The 12,252-nt window shown below is 48.6% G+C and overlaps 1 protein-coding gene across 1 annotated transcript in view; it reads left to right on the forward strand.

Annotated features, from left to right (window-relative positions):
• The window catches only part of LOC119456813 (glutamate-gated chloride channel), a 357,609-nt gene that overhangs the window by 54,146 nt on the left and 291,211 nt on the right, over window positions 1-12,252 (forward strand). The window contains exon 2 of the mRNA XM_037718631.2: window positions 7,554-7,743. The gene's annotated coding sequence lies outside the window, so the exon portion shown is untranslated. The remainder of the gene's footprint in view (window positions 1-7,553; window positions 7,744-12,252) is intronic.

Below are 12,252 nucleotides of genomic sequence, written 5' to 3' on the forward strand. Positions count from 1 at the left end.
GCGCTCCGAGAGATCGATGAGCTCTCGCGTGGCTTCACGTCGCGCGTGTTGGAGCGAGACGCGTCCTCCGCGCCGATCGCGCGTCGGAGACGGGACGGCCGCCGCTATCGCGGCCCGTGGTGATTGCGAGACGACGACCCCCCCGCCAGCTCGTTTGCGAGCAGCGCGTTTCAATGGAGGCCGCTGCTGGGGGGCCCCTAATCATGTTATACCTCCCTCACTCCTTGCTTCCAAGCGCGCGAGCGATGACAGGGCGCGTCATCAACACCGCTCGCTCGGACGCGCTTTTCACTCTCGCAAATTGCGTCGGCGGCGCGCTTGCTCACCGGGGTCGAACGAGAGATGCCACCGTGCAAAACCTTCGTACTTTCTCCGCTTTCATAGCTTTTCTTTTTGTTTTAAGGCGAAGTGATAAGGGAGTAAGTTGCCCGCGAGCTACAGGTTTCCTGCTCTCATGAATAGGATAGAACGGAGTTAGGAATTACACCGTGTTGTCTCCAGTAATTGCCCTTGTCGGCGTCCCGAGCGTTTCTTAATAGGAAGTTTTAGCCAGATATGCACGCAGTAGAGACCTTTTAAGGATACGGTAGTCGAGAAAAATGGGCTTTTAACTCAGCGCTTCCGTTATCTACAAGGTTTTGGTTTCAATGGCCCCTCAAGCTGAAAATAAATGAAGGGAAACTTGATGGTTAGGCTGGATGTTTGCAACAACAAATGAGTCGCTTTTAGCGTGCGCAGACGTAGCCTACACAACACAGTCACGCAAAATTGAAACATTGGAGGTGGCGCCGGTTTCAGATATGAGAGAGAGTTTTTGTTTGAAGTTACATAATTTAGGAGTTGTTTTGGTCGAGGCTCAACAACAGTAACCTTTTATTCGAAGTACGGGTCAATGTTACTTCTGTAAAAAAATCTCGTTGCACCGCAATTTTTGCAAACTTCAAATGCAGCCGGAGTAGCCAACCAGACGCTTTTTCGCTTAACGTCCTTAAAATCATTCCATAGTCCCTATGTTCTCTTCTCCTCCTCCTCCTGAAGTTGACGGCTGTGTACTTTGCGATATCCATGCCAAGGACAGAGTATCTCACTTCACATGCTTATTTGTGGCTGTTAAAAAGGAACAGCTTTCAAGATCCCTGACAACTGTTCGAAGTCACAAACCATCGTACGTCTTTTATTCTGCAGCATTTATGAGTGTCTGCGAAAAAAATAGTATTCATTTTGCGGAATTTTTGCATGGAGGCTTATTCTGTGACTATTTACTTCTAGTATTACTTTGGGCACATTTCTGGCATACTCTCTGAATAATGGATATACTGATATCGCTTCTCAGCCTTTTCGCTAATATAAAACTGTAACGAATTTACTGATACAGGTCAGCCAAACTAACAAATACAAGACGTAATCTCTGCGATCGTCGTCATCATATTTCCCCGTGAAACAAACTAAATACGCACTACACAATTTCTGGATTAAAGAAAAGGGGGTGGGGGGATGCTTTTCAGATGTATGCCAATATTAGAGACTGATACATCAAAGATAGCGAATCCCCGTAAGCTCGTTTGCACACCCTTCGTCGGAAGTACTAAGGGTCTGTCTGCTGGCACACTGACAGTGATGCTTCATTACCGACGCCCTTATCATACGGCAACTTCAGTGCTCTCACGCAGGCTGCATTGCTGCCAGCTTTCTTGACACGTGATACGTACCACACCATTTCTCACCGCCGCTGCCGTGCAAACATCTAACTGACCTCCAATGTGTAGCTGGTAAAACGCTACGAGAGAAACAAACATTACGCATTACTGGATCAACGCGTAGTAGATGTTGTCTATTGGAGTGATGTATACGCAAGGTAACCTTTATTTTATAATAATTGGTAACTAATAGGGAAAATTCGGCACTCCGACGCACGTTTCATTACTGGAAAGTCCTTTGACATTTGATGTCGAGCACGCCGCTGCACTCTGGCCTTTACTGCCGCACGAAACGTGTTGCGAAACTCACCTTGACAGCTTCGCTGCAAAATAAAGGCAGCACACAATCATGATCGTGTCTTGGAAATTACAGATACCACGAAAAACGTTCTGCCAAAGACCACAAGCTTAAAGTTCTGAAGCACAATGCTGCGTTATTACACCCATCATCTTGTTGGGGCAGGGGGCTCAGTGAGGCTTACTCCATCTTATCTCTTCAAACGAGCTGGAAGATGCGAAAAGTAGAAAAAAAGGGGGAACGAGAATATTTATTGCCGAAACCGGTGCCTGCCATCATATTGCGAGTAATTCGATATCGGCAGCGCTTCGGGGAACAGAATGAGATTACACTATGAAGAGCGCGCCTCCTTGTAAGCTTGCTTCACCTTTTGACCCTCTGTTGAAGGAGAAGCACGCTTTAACGCAGCAGGAACAAGAGCGGAGAAGGAAAGCGGAAATGGTGGAGAAAGAAAGGTGCGCCCGCCGTGGTGGCTTAGCGGTTATGGCGTTACGCTGCTAGGCACGAGGTCGCGGGTTCGTTTCGCAGCCACGCCAGCTGAATTTAGATGGAGATGAAATTAAAAAAATGCTCGCGTACCGTGCAATGCTAAATCCCTGCTAGTCAAAGTTAATCTGCAGTCCCCCACTACGCTGGGCCTCCTACTGCATATCGTACTTTTAGCACGTACAACCCCGCAATATATTTGTAACTTAAGAACGCCGCCTTTATTACATTAGATCATTGACATAAAGTCGGGCTATATTAATTTCTTTTCTGTGGTTAGCGTGTGACACGAGGCGTTCAGCGCATTAGCGCGGACTTATGCATACTAGCGTAGGCTAATGCTTCTAAAACACCAGTTACGTGAACCACAAAGACATAACGTTTAATGTCACCAATAGCTTCATACATATGAGGTTGAGCACTTGCGTCTTTAAGCGCTATCCATTAAGGAATTTCCAACTTAGAAACGACGTTACCGTCTGTTACCCCCATCGCCAAATTCTGTAAATGCCGAACCCTCGAAACTGCAACATTCGTCTGTGGGAGCACTGAGTCAACAGCCCAGCGCAAGCACCGCGTTGAGAAACGCAAAACATGCGTTAAGCAGTCGTGATTAATTCTGTTTACTGCCGAAATTTGATGTATTGCAACGCGCATTAGCGTGGTTTTCTGCTCGTGGCTCCATCAGGTGACAGTGCGGCAAACCTTACAAATAATCGCACCGCCGTCTTGCAAGTGTCACCGCCAGCACAAAACAACCAAACATTTCCCACCCGTTTCAAGGGCTCGGCCGATTCATCCACAAATCAGTGGAAACCCGTGTTCTGATTTTACTGCTAAGTGTTCTTTGGCTCATTCCTGGCACCTTGTGATCGGTTCCTGTCCCTAATTATTAGGGGCCTCTTAAATAGAAAAGAAATTCAAGTCCCCGATGGTGGAAATGAACCTTGGCTTCCCGACACAACATCCGGATGTTCTAACCAATAGGACACAATCGCGCGCATGCTTCGGTCATGCCAACGCCAACCAGCTCTTGTATACAATGTGGCGCGCGCGGCACATTGTTAGAGTCCGTGCGCGCGTGGCAGTTTCGACTCGGCCACAGTCTTACCACTGCCTTTCGCCTAACCCCGTCGCGTAGTATATCAACAAGTTCCTTATAAAAAAATGTGAACGTGCCATTTTCTACCATTCTTTCCTAGTGAGTTGCTGACACGACTTGAGAGGCTGTGTTAGAGCCCACCGTCTTCGGAATTGGCGTACATTTCTCAGTTCTTCCTTTGTAACAGCTAACGCTACGTGTAAACGCTGTGCGACATTGTGACTCCTTCGGGAACGGCCCCGGTTGCAATATACATAATATTTCTTGGCTTTCTCCTACGACCTAACATGAACCACGCGTCAACCTTCCCCTTTGACATATCTTTGCGAAGGGTTCGGGATGGCAAAAATAGGCGAGAGTACAAAGGGAACGTCGCCTATTAAACAGCGGATACCACCGATGAGACATCTTAGTATTCACTGTTGCTATATCTACTGATTATGGATCAATTCACGCCGGAGCTCGCCGCAAAACAAACGTGAACAATCCGCAAGCCACTGCCTCCATTTTCAGCCGGGGCTTTTCCACGAATCCAAAGAAAACGGTCCGAGTCATCCTGTCTGGCTAAAGCTTGTTTGCCGGGCTTGTATAAATACTAGCCAGTCTGTCTAAGTGTGCCTGCGTTCGCCCAGCTCACACAAGTTAGGTTGACTCAAGCGAACCCGCTTGACAAGCCGAATGTACACGCGAGCGCTTCGGGTTGGTAGCTGGCAGCGAGTAACCAAGACCACTGTGTTCGGAAGCAATGTTCTTTTCTCTTTGGCGCAAGCTGCCGCTGAGGCGGAAGCGGGTGGATATATGTAAACGGGCCCAACTGTCCACATTTCGCTCTCACTTCTGACTTGACCCATACGTTTAAGGTCTATGTAAACGAACCTATGCTAGAGCGCCAACAAACCATACGCTTATATGTGTCATGGTTGTGGCACGGCTTATGACAGGCCTGGGACGTTGTGTGTGACCTGTAAAAACGTTTAGCCTTTTGCGGCCAGCGGCGCTCCAATATTGCCTGCTTCAAGCAGTTTGTGTGCCAGACCCTCCGAGCTAGGTGCTTGCATCCGTTTTTCGCTACCGCGCTTCAACGGCATTCCCAGGTTAGAGTCACGCCAATATTTTCTTTCGCAAAGAGCCAAAGGCTTAGTCTACTAATACCTGCAAACAACGATATTCGTGCGCAAGCGGAACTTTCTTGAGTGACACTGTTTTAATGTTTCTACCTTATTTTTTTGCACCGCGGATGTTCAAATGCTATGATTCGAAAACAAAAAATGCGGCCAGCTTGACACTAGCGGTGCCAAGTCTGAAGAAACAGCGGAGCTGGGCGACGTTCCTTAGCAACTAGTTGATGTAGGCTTAACGTGGCTTAACTTGGCTTTTTCTAGGCAACGTGAGGCTATCACGGCAAGACTGGGCGTTGACGCTTGGCTTGATTCACGCGTTCTCGGCATTCCGGATCGGCTCGGTGACGTCGCATATCGGGGGCTTTGTTGGCGAGGTAGGCTGGATCGGCACGAACACGGCGATTCCTTTCCCGCCTGGCTTGAAGGCGCTTCTCAAGTCGGGCAGCCTCTTCTTCCGGCGTCAAGGTGCGCTTAGGTCGAGCCATATCTTGGTAGAACGAAGAGGTGCCCGGGCGCCGCCGCGCGCACGCTTTCATTAGCGCGGTCACATGACTCTGCTGAGCACGTGCTCAGCGCAGCTCTGACGTCATTGTCCATAGCGCGTGATATATGCTCGCGAGAGACGTGGCTCCACCTCGCTCAACCAGTTTAGCATTACGCACCGGAATTTCGCCAAGCTTAAACAGCTTCGCTGTTAAACGTATGATATATCCCTTTGGTTGTTAGTAAATAACTGCTAAGGCACGGATATAGTCCGGCGTAACACGGGCGCGCGTCACGCGCGATGCCGCTACGCTATGCCAGCGCAAAGTGGACGCTCTACAGTCCAGCGTCACCGCGCAGCCAGCATGACTGGCGGCGTTCGGCACGCGTCCGCGTTGCCAGCGCGGGAATAGAGCATGTCCTGTCTCACACCGCAGCCGCTAGACCAGAGCGCATCGCGCGCTATCTTGGCTGGCCGACAGCATGCTGGCCTATAGTTCGGCGGCACCGTAGAGATTGTGCTGAGCTTACGCGTTCGCCAAACGCAGAAGCGCTCGGTCACCGCGGGCTTGTGCGCATGCGATGCCGCAACAGCTGATTGCCGCGATACTGCGGGCCAGGTTCACCACGCTGAACGACACAGGGTGCAAATTTTCGGCTGATCTTGGCGTCGCCGGCGTAGCGTCACTGTATCCGGCATAGCGTATCGCCGGCCGCTGCGTGGCACGCTCGTAACGCCAGACTATATCCGCAGCTTTACAGTATTTCGATATCGTAAACAATTTGTTTTAGGTGTCCCATCAAGGGCGTGCACAGTGAAAGTGTGTCAGAATTTATTATTGCGATAGCAATTATATGGACACTTCAACCGGATTTCTGCCGTCGCCGTCGTCGTGAGGTTCCCTATTGATTAAATCTTCGCTGCGCGCCGTATGCCCGAGCGGAAGCGTGCGAGGACGCGCGCTATCACGGAGAGCGAACGCACTCAATCTCCCACGCGCAAGCAAGGAAGCGGGAAGCCAGCGCCGGAGGGAGCGGGGGGGGGGGGGGGGGGGGGGGTGCACTTCTACTCTGCCAAAAACCGCGCTCGTCGCTCGCTCGCACCGTCGCTTATCTCCACACGGCTCTGACCTTTATGCGCCGTGCATTCGCCGCTCAGTTTCCGTTGCTGCGATAGACCGCACGTACCTTCGCCCGTTGCTGCGGCGTATGCGCTTGCTGCCGGCGTTTTGACAGTCGTTGTCTGCAGTCATTCAGTGTGATCTATTCATGTTTGTCTGTGCGCGCTCACACCACGCTTGTTCAATCAGTTAGTAATAGTCGGGCCACATTTTCCAACGCACGCTACACATGCAATGCTGCCCGGGTCGGCAGTGCAGCGCTACAGGTGTGTCCCTTCGCACGAGCTGCCCACGGGAAGCGCTTCTCAACACCGCCTTCTCGTGGTCATCGAGTCTCTCTTCATGTCGGTATACTTACGCCGCAGCACACCTGCTTACTTAATCAGCTCATGTTTACTACAATTCATATTGCTACCAAAGCCGCTCTCCTTACTTCGTATGACATTGCTGTGTTGCTATCGCATTGAATGCTTCGCCCTTAGTGCGAAACTGTGACATTTTTTTTTTCTTCATTTCTGTTGTTAGTGAGACTTCAAGTGCCGTATTTTGTTTGCATTCCTGTTTGTGGGCCCTTGGCAATGGTACACTGTTTTCTAGATGTTATGTACAGCACTGCCTGCAACCAGAAAATCTGCCTGCATTTAGCCCAGGATGATGTTTCTAGCATATTGACAACCGCAAAAATTCAGGCATGTTCAATGGAGCTTGAGAACGTCGCGATTTGTTCGCTTTTGACTCTTTGTGTATGCGCACGTATTATAGATAATTTTGCTGTCGGGCCCCGTTATACGTTGCAGACCCTAGAGCCGACCGAAGATCGCATAGCATAAAAACGCGTACCTGTAGGCAGTGTTCACTTTGTTGGCAGTACATAACCTGCATAATGTAACAATTATTTTCCTTTTCTATTCCTTTTCGCGCTTCTTCAGTAATCCGAGCGGTGTTCCGCCTACGTTATCCCCAGGTCCTGTGCGGTGATTAATAAGAAAAAAAATGGAATCAACTGACGGGAATCATTACCTCGGTTCAGTGTACCTCGCCAGACAAGTGAAAACCATTTAATCTGCAATGAACGTTCGCTCAATCAAAGTTGTGTGACTGTGAAACAGCGACAAATTGATCAGAGCGCGTTCCGTAGAGAATGGTCGCCGCGTTCTTAGTTATTCTAAAGTCAGGAATTAGTATCTTGCGGCGAAACAGTTTACTGGTGCTCTGACCCTCGTCTTCTTTCCTTTATCTGCGCAGGAGCAGTTCGGGCCACAGGCAAAGCGGCAGAATAGCCGGTGTCCACACTCCCCTGCGTGGCTCTTCTCGATGAACACCAGTCCAGGAGGCGCGAGCCCAACTCCGCGCTCTGACCGCATGTGTTGCCACCACTGAGAGGCCTCCGGCGTGGCGCGCTTGTCAACGCGGCGCGCCGGCCCGCTACGACTCGGTATGTACACGTTTTCTTGAATTGCCACGGCTTTGCGGTGTGGCTAACGTAACACCGATAACAGGTGCAATATTGAAATTCGCACTTCATGTAGAGACAGAATGTACTTCGAATGAGAAACTATAAGCTGATTTGTGGCCTTGAAGGCTCTACATACAATTTCGGATCTAGGGCGAAGGATGGGACGTCAGGCATCGTGAACATACGCAAATACAGAGCCGGCAAAAGCATGCGTATCCTCGCGCATGCCATTAATGTTGTTTACAGTGCTTCGTTACGGCCCGTACCTCATACAAAACCAGAAGCGAAGTCCTTGAACCCAGGTGGTTTTCCTCCACGTACCATGAATGTCTGGAATCTTCAAGCAGGAGTCGACACCTAAATGTAGCACGATCTTAAGTGTCTGTATCTGAGACAACCAGCAGATGCAGACCAACAAAACATATTGCAAGTCCGCCGGAACATTGGATAAGGTCACTTTGATTGACGAATTTCATGCACAAATGTAGTGTAGGGAGACGGCATGCTTGGCCTTTCCATTCACCAAGGAGAATTAAAAAAAAAGAAAACATTAGCTTGATAGTTGTAAATTTATATTCATTGTATTTGAATTTGTGGGAGAGTCGCACAAGAATAGAGAGCTAGGCGAATTGGACAGCGTTCTTCGTGTGACCGCGCAAAGAAAGTACATGGACACAAAGAGACGACACAGGTACTGTCAACGATTGCATCGTCTCTTCGTGTCCATGTTCATTCTTTGAGCTGCTACAAGGTGAGTGTCTATAGACGCTCGGAAACCAGTTAGTAGTAAGTCGCTGGTGCAGGTATGTCATTCAATTGTTCGAGCACTCGGTAAACGACACAGCGTTGAATTTCAGTTTGTGTTACTCAATTAAATAATTATTCAATCATCGTTTATTACATATCAGTTATGTCTCTCATCACACACACACGCGCACACATGCACGCACACACGCACGCACGCAAAAATATAGGAATACAAACACAGCCATGCATAAGGCAAGACGGTACTCAGGGTGAACGGGCACGAGCTAACAAGCGTGTGCGCACTCAATCATCATCATCATCATCATCATCATCATCATTATAAATTTATTTCTATACATTTTTACAAAACGTAGCTGAAATTCTCTCGCAGAGTAGAAGCGCGGCAGGAGACGAACAGTGGCTCAAGGAACAGGCACGTCCCCCTCCCTACCTGGCTTCTCGGCAGGCTCCTTTATCGATGCACTTTTCGGCGACCTTCCTTCCCGTCGATGGCAACCCCGTCCGAAGTATGAGAAAAACTAAAGTCACGTTTGCGCGCCTGAGTGGGGGAAGGGGGGGGGGGGGGGGGGGGGGGAGGTTGGAGTAGAACACGATGAGGCATTGTCAATACCGTCCATCTCGCAAAAAGCGAAACGTAAATAAAGATCGTGCGCATTCCCATTGACTCTCTAAAACGACGACAAATTTTACTCTCGTCAAACAAAGCCGACGCAAAAAGATCAGAACGCGCTGCAGCAACAGCGACAGTGGAGGGCTGGCGCTTTCACGGTGCGCTTTCGTGCCCGATGCGCGTTTGGTGACGGCGACGACGACCCACGTGGCGAAGGCAGAAAGAGAGAAGAAAAGGACGTAAGCACGGCGACTGCGACGAGAACAAAAGCGAAAGCTACCACTTTTTGTGTAGGATAAATTTTTTTTCTTTCTTTCGTGATTCTTTACACGTTTCTTCGTCTATCGTGTTCTTCTTCCTATACTTTTCATTCAGTCGCGTGATGTTTATTGGCGCTGTGTTTTCTTTCTTTTTTTTTTGGCCCTGTTACTATTATTGCGCTGCGTCAAAGATTGGGCGACCTCGGAGAGCGAGGAAACACGGCAACGGCGAGTTGAAATCGATGGAGGAGTTCATAAAACGAGGTTGGCCCTCCGCGCCACTGGGCAGTTTTTAGGAGCGCGGCGCGAAAATACGCCGAGAAAAGCGTGCGCAGACGAACTCACGGGCACCCACTTCGCAGGCAAAAAGGAAAAAGAAATAATAGAAGGCGGACGGGCGAACAACACGAGGTGTATGATTTGAAGCCCCCGCTTGTCCGTGTACAGAGGCGTTGCTTGCTCCTGTTTTTGTTTTCAGCTGCTTTACTTTTGTTTCGATCTCGTTTTCTGTTGTTGTTGTTTTGTTTTTCTTTCGTCTTCTTAGTCCTTCGTACGGTAGTTCCATGTCGAAGTCTCATTTTTGCTGGCCGGGACGTCGCCGTCTCTCGTGCGCAAAGCTCTCAGCGCAGAACGTAAAGAGGCACTAATAAGCAAGAAGAATGCATCGAAGAAAGAAAGAAAAAAACGAACTACCTTAGACTTAACTACAAAACAAAAGAAAAAATGAATGAAAAAAATTTTTGAATAAAAACGAGAAAGGGCAATGTGGAGGGGAGATGGCGCTGTGATTTTGAAGGGAGTCGTTACCGCGCGCCGACCGATCGTTGTGTCGTGAGCGAGCGGCTAGGACGACTTCTTGCCCAGTGCGTAATTTCGCTGCGGGGGAGGCCGTCGTTTTTACGAGTCGCATCTCGCTCTTCATTACCGAGCCATTCGTGCGTGCGCAGGTTGTAAACTGGGGAGCGCGCGTTTTTCTGTCGCGCGCGCTGCCGACGTTTCCACAGCAGTGTAGCCGCGACTGCGTCCCGTTGTCGTCTACGTGTTGTTATGTTCGTTGTTGTGCTCTCGCTGTTGAGGTTTTGGGTCAAAAAAAAAAAAAGGCTGAGGAATCCGAAAACATAAGAAGAAGAAAAAAACGACACAGTTGTAAGAACGAAGCCTGACGTTATAGTGTCACTGTTGCCGGACGGGGGATTCTTAACGTTTAGCGCTCGAACATATCTGTGCTCCGGCTGTTTCGGTCGATTACTTTCTCTGGTGTTCCTTGACTACCCCGCCCGTTTTGTGGGGACGTTCGGGAAAGAAAGCAAAATGGAAAACAGCGCGTGTGGTCGCCAAGACGACTTCCTCCGCGCTTTGCGCAAAATAAAACTCTCGTTTTCCGTCAGCGCCCCCGGAATTTTCGACGCCCCGCGCAAGCTTTCCTTACCCTCGCAGTTTGCGGGTTTACGTATATAGCGCCGAAACCATCAAACTGCGGTTTACAGCTGCCAGCGCAACAACCTCCTTCTCACTGAGTGGAACGTTTGCTTTTTTTCTTTTTGGTTCGGGTAACATTCTTGCTTTCCATCGACTTCATAAGGGTTAGTGGGGCTGCTTCCAGGAATATATGTATATATAGTGAAGATGAAGTGAACTTGGGCTCAGGCGCTCGCAAAGCGGGCGCGAAGAGAGAGAAGACAACGAAGCGAGCAATAGAACTGCCGGCCCAGGAACGGGTGCTGTCTCTGGGTCTCCCTTGATTCATTACAATATAGATATCAGGTTGCTCCTTTAGTGCAGGAAGGCAGCGAAGATGTGATATTTTTAGAAACACATTGTTTGTGAGCTAGTGTGCACGAACTTTGAACGCACGCATTGAGCACTCGAGTTTCATGCTCCTCTAATGGAGCTAAGATGACGCGAAAGCTAAAGTTCCTAAGCGTGGCATTCTAATTGGTGTAAGTTTTCATCAAGGTTCCGCGAAACCAGTGCTACCGGTGAGTGGTAAATGAAAGATTCTGCTCAAATAGGGGAAAGTATGGGGTAGGGGCAGCATCCGCAGCATGATACATGATGATCGGCGCGTAATCTAAATCATTTTTTTTTTGCGAATACAGTTCCGTTAATGAGACCTATATTTGTTTGTTGATAATTTTTGGTTGTTAAATCGTATTTTTTCTTGAGAGCTGACCATCTTGCGAACTGCGGTTTCAAGCCTAACTTCCGTTTTTAGACGTCTGCGGTTCGTAACGCAGCAAGTATACGGTAGCGATGCTCATACTAGCGATGCCCGACCTGGGATATCGGCTTTTCCTCAGCGCATAAAAATACATTACATCACGATGCTTGTAATTAATTATTTGCACAGTGCAGTTATGAAGTCCTCACTTTGTGAAAATGCCCCTCTTATACTCTTAGAACATCACAGAACAGTGAGTAATAATATCCGGATGTAATTATAAAATACACGACAGGCGGCAGAAGAAATAACGCCTGTCGTAACCAATCGAAATGCATTTAGCCATTATTGTAATGTAAGTACCCCATTGTAATTTAAGTACCCCATTGCAATGCAAATTGACAATCACTGCAGACACGCTTCATTTATTTGAACAATGGTTAATAATGCAGACATTTTTTTTTCAACCGCTGGCCAGCATATGTCGCAACCACGAGTGCAAAATATCAACGTTAACAAACTGACTTGGACCAATATCACAAGGCAGTAGCAAAAACCTTAGTAACGTTTTGGAAGCAGTAGAGCGCAACATGCGACATACTGCCGCACTATAGAAGGTTGGACAGAACACGAACAATTGCTGCAAGTTTCCTGTATTTGAAAAGCTAAGTTTTCTTTTTCTTTTTTGT

The sequence above is a fragment of the Dermacentor silvarum genome, chromosome 6 (assembly GCF_013339745.2).
Source record: "Dermacentor silvarum isolate Dsil-2018 chromosome 6, BIME_Dsil_1.4, whole genome shotgun sequence".
Classification (NCBI taxonomy): domain Eukaryota; kingdom Metazoa; phylum Arthropoda; class Arachnida; order Ixodida; family Ixodidae; genus Dermacentor; species Dermacentor silvarum.